At 38.5% G+C, this 13,522-nt stretch overlaps 1 pseudogene; it reads right to left on the bottom strand.

Moving 5' to 3' along the window:
• Positions 1–2,889: 2,889 nt before the first annotated feature.
• LOC139475206 (beta-porphyranase A-like) lies at positions 2,890–9,020 on the bottom strand (annotated as a pseudogene).
• Positions 9,021–13,522: the final 4,502 nt, after the last annotated feature.

The following is a 13,522-nucleotide window of genomic DNA, read 5'->3' as shown; positions in this document are numbered from 1 at the left end:
ATTGGTTAAGAGGCGTGGCATGCTGACCAAGGGTGTCGGTCTCCTGCAAGACAATGCTCCAGTACACAACTCTCATGTTGCCCAGACAGAAGCGCGGTCCTGTGGCTATGAAATCCTTCCATATCCTCCTTACTCTCCTGACCTTGCACCATCTGACTTCCAGCTCTTTCCAACCATGAAGTCATTTTTGAAGGGAAAACGTTTCACAGATGATGAAACACTGATTTCTGAAGTCAAGTCCTGGTTTGAGACGCAAAATGAGGGCTTTTACCATCGAGGTCTCCATAGTTGCAAAAAACCATGGGAGAAGTGTGTAACTCTTGGTGGTTCCTGTGTGGAGAAAGACTAATACCTATGCCAAGTTTCATTCCACTAGGTCCATCGGAAGTGGGTCAGGGGAAATCTTCAATGAACACCTCTCGTATGTATACACGAGTGGGGGTTGGGGGGGGGGGGGGGGGGGGTTAGCCTAGTGGTTAAAGCGTTTGCTCGTCCGCCGAACACCCGGGTTCGATTCACGGCATGGGTACAATGTATGAAGCCCATTTCTGGTGTTCCCCGCCGTGATTTTGCTGGAATATTGCTAAAAGCGGCGTAAAGCCATAATCACTCACTCACTTGTGAGGGGTCCAGGATATCTTCTGGTGACTGAGGGTGTGGTTTCTTGTGGACCGAGGAGTGATTGTACGGATGCTTGTGGGCCCAGATCTGAGAGTACGGATTCTTGTGATGGTAGGAAGAACGTGGCAGATACTCCTTTCTGGCATTATCTGTGCGAGGAGAATGCGAATCAGAGCAACGCGAATAAGGAAGCTTCCCCCGCCTTCCTAGGATGAAGTTTCCGTTCCAGTTTCCGTTCCCGTTCCCGTTCGAGTGTTGGTGTTTTTTTCTCCCCAAACGGCCCTTTTTAGGGCCATCCAACTCTCCCGAAAGAACACTTTCATCATTGTTTTGCCAACAAACAAACAAAAGAACCCTCCTCCACCTCCTTCTCACTCTGCTTGCCAACCTTGATGTCTATGATAGCCTTACTGACATAAGTGGAGGATTTTACGTGCGCTTTTTTTTTAAAATTTGAAGTGGAGGAATTTACGTGCCGCCATCTTGGAGGCATACGCCTCCCGGAACCGGATGTGACGTCATCTTGGATGCGCATGCCCCCGGAACCCCGATAGGGGGAAATAACTCCTGCCACTTCCGATAACTCCTGCCACTTCCGAGATAACTCCTGTTGGCTTGGCTACCAGGGTTCTGTCCTAAACTACTCATGGTGATGGTGGTGTGATGTGATGCTGATGAGATGGTAGTGAAGAATGTCTGGTTAAAGCCAGTTGTAAAACGTGAGACGGGCGAAAGTACACATCGTGATCTATTTCACAACATGGACGTATTGTTGTTTTAAAATGGGTGCCAGATATATATGTATACTGTGAGAACTAAACAATCATACAGCTTGGGGCACGGGTGTAGATATACTTAATTAAGCTACAGTAAATCAGTTTGACACATTCATATTTATTATTCAATGGCAAAACCAATAATTTATAGTATGTGAGACGTTGATAGCTGTTAATCCTCCTCGTGGATATGACAAAAGAAGAAGCGCTCGACAGAAGATAAATCTGTGTATCTACTGACATTCAACATAATGATAATCAGCATTACTATTATTAAAATGGCTATTGCCGATAATTTGGATGAAGATATAATTTTGTCAGCACTTTCAACATATTATGGGGATGCCTTCTTGGTCACGTGGACAGGTCGTCTGCCCTTAGAGCTGTAGGTCGGAGGTTCGATCCCCGGCCGCATCATGCCGAAAGACGATGGTATTTGTTGTTACAATGCCTCTCGCTACGTCAATACGCAAGTTATACGCACTTCCGGTTTCCTATTATCGGTTCCGGTAAAAGTAAAACTTTGAAACAGAATTCTAAGGAATAGCCCTTCCCTTGTTTGGGGAAATGCAGTGTAAATTTACACAAAACGTCCTCTGCCAGTGGTTACCTTAATAGCAAAGTTGACAATATTTCACTCAGTTTCCTTAAATACATTAATTAGAAAGTTAGATGCACTTCTGGGTAAATGCCACTCACAGGCTTTATTATTTCTCGTTGAAAACATGGGTGCTTGCTTCCGTATGCCGTATAAGAAAACACATGCAAAATAAATTCCGACTTTAAAACAGAAAGCTCCATGGCAGTAACAAACAGGCGAATTTCTTTATAAAAATTCAGCATATTACGTCTTAAATTGTTAATAAGTTAGTCCTTCATAAATGTTTTTTACAGTGTTTTCTGATTGGATTACATCGCCAAAAAGCGCACATTTAGTTAATCTCTTGCCAAAACCTGATCAGTTATTTTTAAACTCGAGTCTTCACGGCATAAATCGTTTGCTTCTATATAAAGCATCTATGACAAGGTTATGCAATCTTTGTGGACTGTGATCTCACTTGTTGTTGATGCAAAAGGCAGAATGTAGATTCACGATGTAAATTGTTTGTTTGTTTAATGCGCACAGCAGCATTCCAGCTACATCACAGCGGCCTTTGCGAAACAAACAAGTGGTTGATATTAAGATCAATTTCCTAATCTCGTCAGTGTTATAGCTTGGGTCCTTCAGCATGAAGCATGGCTCAGGCAGTACCGTGGATAACAATGTAACACGGTGACCGTCAGTACTCCTACCTTGTGAGGTGAAAAGGAGTTTAACGTCGCTTCCAGGATTGTAACACTTATATTGCAACGTTTGTGTGTGTGTGTGTGTGTGTGTGTGTGTGTGTGTGTGTGTGTGTGTGTGTGTGTGTGTGTGTGTGTTTATGCAAGTGCCGAGGCAGATTGTGACAAATAAAGTATTCACGCTCAGGAAAACACTTAATTGATTTGTTCAAATAACCTGGGTATATAACACCAATGACCGCTTGACCGCCTGTGACTTCTTAGAATAGCTATGCAAGAGGATGACCGTTTCATTATGCTGGGAACTAGACATTGCTAACGGCGACACCGTTCGTTCCTCTCCATCATACTGGCTGGTAGTTCTGATGAAGGAGAAACCTGACGTGAATTTGTACCAAAACTTGTACACGTCGACGATACGTGTGGCGTTTCCTTGAGGAGTGAAAAGTGACCAGTTGAGACTATTATGTCCCATAATTTCTTCTTTGTCTAACAGAAATACCACTGTTCTGACAATGTATTCCCGGAGACCTAGTTGGGTAAATCTATGGGCATTGCAGTGGTATATTGTTGAAAAGTCTACTATACCCGAGGGAGCAAATTTGTCAATTCCTATCACTATGTCGCGGCCATATTCACTAATAACAAGGGGAATGATCTTTCCGGTCTTCAGATAGGCATAGTTTTCAACCAGGTCGACAAATGCTACCAGACGTGCTTCATTCATACCAGTAAGATTATGCGATTTCCCCGAAACAATGAGTGAGTTGTACGAATGAAATGAAAATACATCTATAGAGTCTAAAGTGGCATCCATGAAATTTACTAGTACTTTCCAAAATAAAAAGCTGTTTACATCAGCCTTGCCAGTTTCTCCGTTTACTGTAGGACCAGACACTTTGATGTTAAACCTGGCGTGAAGTTTTTCCGCAACTAATTTGTGAAAGGTGGCAACAGTTGTGAAATTCAATATACGTCATCGACCATCCGGTTCATTTATGGGCTCAAAGTAGTGTGGTATCCGTCCTTTGGTATAGTCATAAACTCCTTGCAGCATCAACATCATGAACTCGGCAGCAGCATCGACATTGTCTGGAAATTGACCTTCATGCTCAGACGTGTTTATCCAACTCGGGAAATAAACAGCTGAAAACAGCATAAGAGTAAACCAGTTACAATGATGAATATGTTGGTAATATGAACGGAATTGTAACGGTTTGAGAACATCTTAAATGAGATTTAAATTAACAACCAATTATGTTATTAAGAATGAATGGTGTAGGAAAGAATGAAATAACATGGTCAAGGTCATGACCAAAATATTATCTCTTCTTGTGAAGTACGTCTTTTTGCCTGAATTTTGTTAATCAGGAGTGAGTGAGTGAGTTTGATTTACGCTGCTTTTAGCAATATTCCAGCAATATCACGGCGGGGGACACCAGAAATGGGCTTCACACATTGTTGCCATGTCGGGAATCGAATCCGGGTGTTCGGCGTGACGAGCGACCGCTTTAACCACAAGGCTACCCGACCGCCCTGTTAATCAGGAAGCAAGTAAAGGGCGTATTTTAGTATGTTTTTTGCATGATCATATTACTCATTTCTACGAGGTGTTATAATCGTTTGTAAATTGCTTGTTTTAGTGCCACCATTTTTGCATTACCTTCACGATTTGATCATTAATACTGAATTTGAGAAAACGAGTTGATACTTGAAAGAAAAATATATTGATTTGATGTATCATACCTGTGACATCCCAGCTAGATCTTATTTTACAGGGGTCTAAGGGCCTTTACCCTACTCATTTCAAGCGCCAACAATTGATTTGGATGTTTCGAAAAAATAGACGCTGAAATTAAAATAGCTTTGACACGGACAAATTATATTGTTTAAGCTAATGTTGCAATACCTAAACAAATAGTTTTTAATCAATGTATATATATATGCATACTATAACTGATTATCAGAGTTTTTTTCTGTGAAATCATATTGCATGATAGTTACTTTATTCTTGGTGTTAACTAAAATCGTCAAATCTTTCAACGTCAGTGAATGATAATTTTGAACTTCAAGTTAAAAGAGTTACTATATTGGAGCAGGGTTTCTGTTGAAATCATCTGGAATGCCTCGACTGCCTTCAGTGAGGGACATAAACTGGATATGAAAACACGACACATCCGTCTTCAAGGCTGATGCTCCAGGATGTGAGTTTTTAGTATATAATAGATATTAGTACTATCGATGTGATAGGCCAAACCGATTAACTCGATATCGCGATCCCATAACTATGCAGCTGCTGTCACCTAGTAGGAATTACTTTTGATGAGCTCCATACATCGATGTCTACTTGCTCAATCAACTATTGCCCAAAGTTGCCCCAAAGTGGAGGTATGGGCTCTTATTAGAAGAGTGAGTGAGTGAGTATGGTTTTACGCCGCTTTTAGCACTATTCCAGCAATATCGCGGCGGGGGACACCAGAAATGGGCTTCACACATTGTACCCATGTCGGGAATCGAACCCGGGTCTTCGGCGTGACGAGCGAACGCTTTAACCTCTAGGCTACCCGACCGCTCCTATTATTAGAAGAGATGCTTCCAATGTGTACCAATTAATGACAAAACTAACAATCAGTCAAGTGTTAACACAGCGTGACTTTATTGTCGGCACGATATGCTGCACATGATTTCAAAACTTTACACGCTAGTCATGCACTAACAAATGGTGCATCTCGAGTCATGGATCTATGACGTCACATGTGATGCGTAAGTGAGCATCGTTTCACACAGCAGTACACACACACACACACACACACACACACACACACACACACACACAGAGAGAGACACATATATATATATATATATATATGTACTTAACCATTATTTCCATTAAAAGCCAATGTGAATACTTCAACATCTGAAACTCTTCTTAATAAATAGTTATTCTCTCCCCTGAAGGAAAGTCACTTGGTGTGAATAAAAGAAGAGGATTTATTACATTGTATACCCACTACGTCTTTCTCTGTTACCAATACGTGGGAATATTCCGGCCATGACCGTTAAGATTGTGAGACCCCAACAGCCAATGTGCTGGTCGTAAGTGCCGACAAAATGGATAAGTGTCCAGGCTCGGTGCCTTTATCGTATCCCTATTGCGTTTATATATGCTCATGATGCCAATCGCTGATTGTCTGATCAAGACTCGAATATTATCAAACCGCCGTCATGTAGCGACGTTATAGTTAACGTCACTTTTTGATGGAGGTCTGTAACCGCTGTTGATGTTCTCAACGTACTTGGAGAACAGTTCCTGCTGTCTAGTGGCGTTCTTCAGGTAGTTGGGGTCGGGGTAGCCTCTGTGGTTTGGGTCCTCTGGCCACTACAATAACATGCTTAGTAGATTAGTAGATTTGTATACCACGTTGTACCATTTTCCGATCATTCGTTGATGCATAATAGCACGTACATCTACTAGCTACTTATATTGATGACATAATACATGTATGTCGTCAAGAATTGATCAACTCCCTCTTATCTGTACTGGTAAAGAATAAACACCACTGAAAGTTTGAAACTAACATTTACGAACAGTTCAAAATTTAATTTATTCTCATTTTGATTATTTGTTTTCATTTCTGTAGTACCATGTTGGGTAGTATTTGAATTGTTATGGCCCTACGCCATTCTTGCTAGTGAGCTCAGAAGTAATACACAGTGTTCATCACGTAATTAACATACGCTCGTATGGTTTTCGTAACTGCGAGTGGGGATATTCTAAGACACACGTGAGATTGTATTTGTCTAATCTTGAACAGCAAATAATAACACGAATATATTCCCTTAGATTATCACCGTCAATCCATTTTCAACTTGATGTCAAATATCTCTGTGAACAAAACTAAGTGACGGCTATTCGTTTGCAAGTAATATTTGGTATTACTTCTTGGAAGAGGCGGTCATTATAATCTCTGTTGCTCCAGCACCCACTGTCAGTATGGAGGCTCCGGCAATGGGGAATGAGGTTTGTTTCATCCAGATTATTGTGTTTGTTCCATCTGTTGCTGTCATAGCGAGCCTTTCCTCCCTGTGCCAACCATTGAGGGTGGATGGTCACCGTAGTGTCACTGTATACACCGCCTACTGTCAGGCTCAACGTGAAATATACCAGAGTCCAGTCCATTTTCTGTAAGGGAAAAAATTCTATTACAGTTAACTACGTTTATAACGAACACACTTATAACGAACTTACTTTTAACTTCGGTTATATCGAACTAAAATTAGTGGTCCCTTTGAGTTCTTTATAACCGTAGTTTACTGTAAATGAAATTATTACAATACGATGACCTGGTTTCATTTCTTTTACGAAATGTCTTTAGTATTAAGCATAACCGGACTCTCGACATTGTCAAATAATGTGGAATAGCGTCTGAGTGAAACCGGGGTACGTACAATCTCCCTGCCTAACACGTGGGAACGTTTCACCATCCCTTGTAAATCCGACTTATAAAGTAGGTCCGTGTATAAACAATAGTAACAAAAAATAAATGATATCAATCAAATTCTTTTCATACATTTGAAAATGATTATATACAAATCAACTTCTACACACACACAAAATATTTAAATTTGAATCTTACGGGATATACGGCTTTTCTATTGGAAGAGAGGTCTGTCATGTGACCGCGACACAAACGTTCTTGAGCGTATGAACGACACAATTCAACATTCCTGGGGAAACACCAGGTCCCTTGTCCGAATACATACAAAAGGGTGGTTTCTGATCTCTTAGACCCTTTATTCTTGAACTCAGCGTTTTAGCATGTACTGCGAAACGTCAGAGATTTTGAACACATGATTGTTCACGAATATCTTTCGTTACGACGAAAACGTAGAAATGCTCATCAACTATCGCAGTATCGACTCCTTCCGTGCCTAGACTGACAGTTACAGTCTACCAGTCTACAGCAGTCCTATTTTGACCTTAACAACTTCGAAAATCTCTCGCTTCACGTTTATCGTGTCGGCCATCTTGACGTCTTGTACTTGATGTTTTATGTGTTACGGCGCGCTGTCATTGTGACTGACTTACTGAGGTAGTTATTAATAGACCTGTAATAGTCATACACTTAAAAGATGTCTTCATTTTATGATGCTTTAGTTTGGTATCAAGGTAGACTATTTTCATTTTCTTAAGCCCAAAAGGGTGCGCTGTGCACTAGTCTATTTATAGATGCATGTAATCAAGGCATGCACAGAGCCACATGGCAGCTGGCTAGGTAGTCACATGATGTGATAAAAGTGGTCAACAACTAGGTAAATACAACAGCATTTTTACTGATATCTTTAGTTTTTGATGTTTAATTGTGATATTATGTATTTGAATTAATTACATTGCTACTATAAATAATATTTTGTAATTACCATACATTTCCTAATGTGTCCTAAAATCAATGTTCTTTTGCAAAGAAATGTTTTTGAGTATAGTTTATTTGTATTTACAGTCTAGAGTAATGGTATTTTTGCTTTATTTGCAGTCAATCATAAAATGAAATGACATGAAATGAAATGAAATGAAATGAAGTGAAATTAAATGACATGAAATGACATAAATTGACATGAAATACTCATGAAACAGAATAAAATAGACAGAAATCCAAAGATGGAATTGTTTTCATTTTAAAAGTATTAGTGTTATTTTTTAAGTGAACGGGACCTTTCTCACATAATGATGCTGTTATTTGAATACATTTCTTAAAAACAAACTACAACAGATGTTACTGTAAAGCAAGTTGAACATACATATGCTCATGACACTTCTATCTGTGGGGAACTATTTTATTCCGCGATACAGCTGGTTTTGTATGGCTGTCAGTGGAGACATGAAGTCATAAAGCGCTACATCACACGAGGTATACAAAAGAGACAAACCATTATAAGAATTGACTTTCACTTTGAACGACTTCATACCAAACCATGAGACACACACACACACACACACACACAGACACACACACACACACACACACACACACACACACACACACACACACACACACACACACACACACACACACACACACACACACACACACACTCCAAATTTATAGATATCTGCCAACAACTCGGAACTCGGAAGTCTAAATACTATCAAGTACTTAAGATATCAGGTGTCCACGAAGGGGTGAGCGTATCCTGCCCCACCGGATGTACCCGTCAAAAACACGTGCAAAGGCAAGTCAATTGTTCACCTGAAAAACACGGGACCATATGTTACAGGTCAAAATAGGAATACTCACAAGACAGTTCAGATTCAACTGGTCATCATTAAACCTCCACTGATTATACCTTTCTTATCACAGAGTCTGTGACGACAAGTTTACCTTCATGGGCGTCGTTTTACCTGGATAAACCATATCTGGTGTTGGCCAGGTGTGTTGCATATGTCCTGAACATTTGTCAGTCAGTTTTCTGGATCTGTTACATCTTATCTGTAACCTACCGATATTATCGACACTATTTCCTAAGTTGGTGAATCTACACTATCAAAACTACCGACCTTAATAACCGCGTGTTCCTATTGCTTAAATAGCTCACAAGATGAATTTCTTCGCCAATATGGCTGCAATATTGCCGATACGCAAACAACTGCGATTGACGTAGCTTTTCCACATTCACTTTCAAACTCACTGAAGTTGTTTGTCGAGGATTGTCTCATACGAAGGCCTATCAGGGTCAAAATTGAGATGTTTTATGCGAGTTTTTGATAAACAGCTGAGATCATAGTTTGAGACTACGAAAGCCTATTGAGGTAAAAATTGAAATATGGAAAAGACACGAAAAGAAATTCGTTATAACGAAAAAAAAGATCAGTTATTACCGAAATAGTTTCGTTTTAACGGAAAAAAATTCGTTATTACGGAATACAGAAAAAGATACATTATAACGAAGTTATTTCCGTAATAACGATGCCTTTTTCGTAATAACGAAATTATTTCCGTAATAAGGAATCTTTTTTTTACGTAATAATGAATATTTTTCCATATTCTGTAATAACAAAATTATTTCCGTAGTAACGAATCTTTTTTCCGTTATAACGGATTTCTTTTCCTGTCCTTTCCATATCTAAATTTTTACCTCGATAGGCATACGTAGTCTCAAAATAATATCTCAGCTGTTTATCGAAAACTTGCATAAAACATGTACTCTAAGTAGAAAATGTAAACTTCGCTCTTTGACCGAAATACCTTTCCTAAAACAGCCATATCTGGAAAGCAGGAAAAATATATTTTGTGGGCACGTGTGATTATAGATTAGTGAGTTTTTATGTTAATGTTGAGAATGACTTGTGGTACAAATTGTATATGTAAAACGAAAAAAAACATTTCACCGGCCATACACATTTAATATCAATTAACGGATCATCGCATCACATTAAGTTACATCTAAGTATATACCATGCTGATTTAAGAGCATTATATGCCAGTCATCTATTCTGTTTCAAAATTACCTTAAACCTACAAAGCATATTATCATGAAACAAAATCAAATTCCGTCAAAATTCCATTATCAACTGAACATAGGTATGTATAATGTGTGATTGTTTTCATCAAAGTGAAAATAGTATAAGAATATATATGCTAATATAAACAGCGTAACTGAATGAAGATGTTTGATAATATCAGATCACGCTTGTTATTAACGCCTTCGTTTCTTAACGTATTTCCCAGCCATCAACTGCTCCATAATACCCACAATCTGAAAACACTAATATAAGCGACCAGATTAGCTCATTTTCCTCGTGACATATGTGTCACTGCTGAAACGCGGAAGACGCATTATGTTACAAGCTGCACTCTGTCACACAGAACTGTGAAAGTCAGAGGGGTGAGTGGTCGCAAACCGTCACACATCTTGCTTGAAGGTAGTTTCATTGAGGTTACAGAAGTCCAGGCTTAGTAAGGATCTTTAAACATCTATATGAAAAAGTACATCTCATTTCTTACCAAAAAGTTATTATTATTTCTTACCCACTGAAACAGACAGATGGCAGAAAAATGCAATATGATTTGTAATTTGTGTAAGCGATGGGCGATGAGTTTGTTTAAATGTGATCACTTTGTAGCAGAAAGAGAATCGCTACTTACTTCATAAAACTAAAAGAGTTATTCTCCACCCCTAAACTCGGAATATTACAAAAAACTGCCGAATTCTGTTATATCATAAACAGAACATTTTTACGACAATGCTATTTGTAATTATGCCATGTGCAGTATGAATTTATTAGTGTACATATTATTATATGTTTTGCATGTTTTTTCTATGTTTACGTATATGATTTACGATGGTCGTAGTGCTACGGCTTTGTGGTAAGCATATGTTGAAGTATTTGAGTTACGATTGTCGTAGTGCTACGTCTGTGTCGTAAGTGTATTTTAAAGTATAGGAGTAACGACAGTCGCAGCCCTACGACTGTGGCATAAATCTTTGTTACAGTATAGGAGTTAGGAGTATTTGTTTTATTCAATCAACATCCGGGGCCGTCAGCCGGGTTGGATAACACACAATCAAGTCACAGATTCTGACCTCAGGATATGTATCAGGACATATAGATCTGCTGATATTGGAAACAGGTAACTGTTAAATATTATGTTACTTCTCATCTGTGTAATGAAATACACCTTGAAGGGGCGTTCACTGGAATATTATTAGAGATAACTAAGACTATGTAAGTATTATACCCGATGGCTACAACAAAGGTTTGACGTTGTAATTGTTTCAATCACACACAATTTATTGTTATAGATTTATGATCAACTGTGTGACTTGTAAGTTTCCTGCTCAACCGGTTACAAAACTACTGTCAACGACTTCTGCAATGATCTCGACCCTACATGACCGTCACTCCCAATACTACCAGTGTACATATTCACAAAGAAATCGTAATGATACGATGAACAAACATAGCCTCATAGAGTAGAGACGCTTCACTTGGATAAAGGATAAGTGAATACATATGTGAAGGCATTTGTTAAAATTACAGGTTTCAGTTTAAACTGCACAAATGTATATTGGCTGTTATGCTATAATGCGTACATTCAAGGAAAACGTCCAATGTTTGGGTACCTTTTCTGAGAGATGAGAATTGGTTTTCGACGACAAATTTTAGAATTATATTATATGATAAAGAGGTTATCATGCTTGTGTGATTTGGTATGGTAAATATCCTGTATCAGGAAAACACTTTGGAGGGAATTTCATTTACCAAATGTGTGTTGAGGATTACAAACATGGCAATACACACTGTAATGGTCAAAATGTTTATTTCCATTTGCTATAAATTATGATAGCTCAATTGGTTAAGGAGGTATGAAATCTGGTTTCTAGAATTCCCACAAATTATGTATTGCATATAACAACTGTATAATACAATATTAAATGATTGTAATGTTTAGGATGTTTATTTTGATTTCCTGGTTTTGAATGTTATGTTTCATTTTTGATCATGTGCCAATTTTATGTCAACCTTATAAGGGAGATAAGCACAGATTGGTGTGGTCAAATCAGCTTGTGGTTTAAGCAACATGCATGGGGAAGTCATGCTAGGAGCCAGTGAGTTCCAATGTAATGGTAAGGAACATTTATTCACTCATTTGAAAACTCATCAATAGGAATTTGTTTAGAAATGCATCTTCTTAATTTCTACCATACATAGTAACTTAATTCTTCATAGTTTAGGGTTCTGGGCTGATTTAGACATGGCTTGTGGAAATATGCCCTAGACTTCAACTTTTGTTCATAAATGTTCTCATGGCCTAAAGTTGTCATGAAAGGTATATGGAATATTAAGCTTCCTGTTTATTTAGTGCAGTTAAGGCATTGTTTTTGCACATTTTATTGGACTATTATGTACTAAGTGCAATTTCCAGGTTTGTGTTGTATTTTACCTTATTGTTAAATGTTCATGCCTTTGTAAACTAAACAAGCCCAACCTGGTATTACTGCTGTATTATGAAGTTAATGTGTAACCTAAGGAAATTTAAAAGCCTCAATGAAATCCTTTCTATCTGTTACAGTCGATCTAATCTTTGTACATGAGAAACAAGAATAAGAATAAAGAATCCAGATTATTGGTTGGAATTTCATGTTGTGATCAACACACGCAAGGAATATGGCCACACACACAAGATTGGAATGTAGTAACCTCGTACATTGCTTGTTAAAGAATGGAAATACAAATAACAACATAAGAAATTGTGTTTATTCTGAGATTTACAACTTTCGCTGGCTGTGCAAGTGTCAGGATAAATAGATATCAGCACAGGAAGAGTTGACTACAATAGTGAGATTTAGGTATAGGTGACGTCCGAAACCTATCAGAACAATTGTAATCAGAACTTCAGATTTCTGGGTTTAAAGGAACAATCGTAGCCTATTGACATAGTGCAGTTACGAGTACAAAGGTAGAAGTATTAATCAAATATCGTGCATTGCATAAGCACATGAGAAATTATTATAGCTTCAAAAATTCCTGTATCCCCGTTGGGATTCATGAAAGTAGGCGCAATGCAACCTATGCTTGTCTTACTAGTCAACTAAATGTATCGGGTGGTTTCATTCGTCTACTAGCTTTAGTGTGTATGATTGGGTGAAGATCTTTAAGCGGAGATGTGAGTAGGGAGATGAGAGGCGGCTTTATTTGTTGTTTGACAACGCACTCAGACATCGTCCAGCTGTAGCGAATTATAGAGGCTATTCACATACTCTTCGAAAAAACCCAACAGGAATGATATTTGATATTTTCACTCCAGAAAGCTTGTATGCTGTCTCTAGTTTTCATTCCT

This window comes from Haliotis cracherodii, unplaced genomic scaffold (assembly GCF_022045235.1).
Source record: "Haliotis cracherodii isolate W230 unplaced genomic scaffold, xgHalCrac1.p SCAF_3, whole genome shotgun sequence".
Taxonomy (NCBI): Eukaryota; Metazoa; Mollusca; class Gastropoda; order Lepetellida; family Haliotidae; genus Haliotis; species Haliotis cracherodii.
This window is presented reverse-complemented; position numbering and strand designations above follow the sequence as displayed.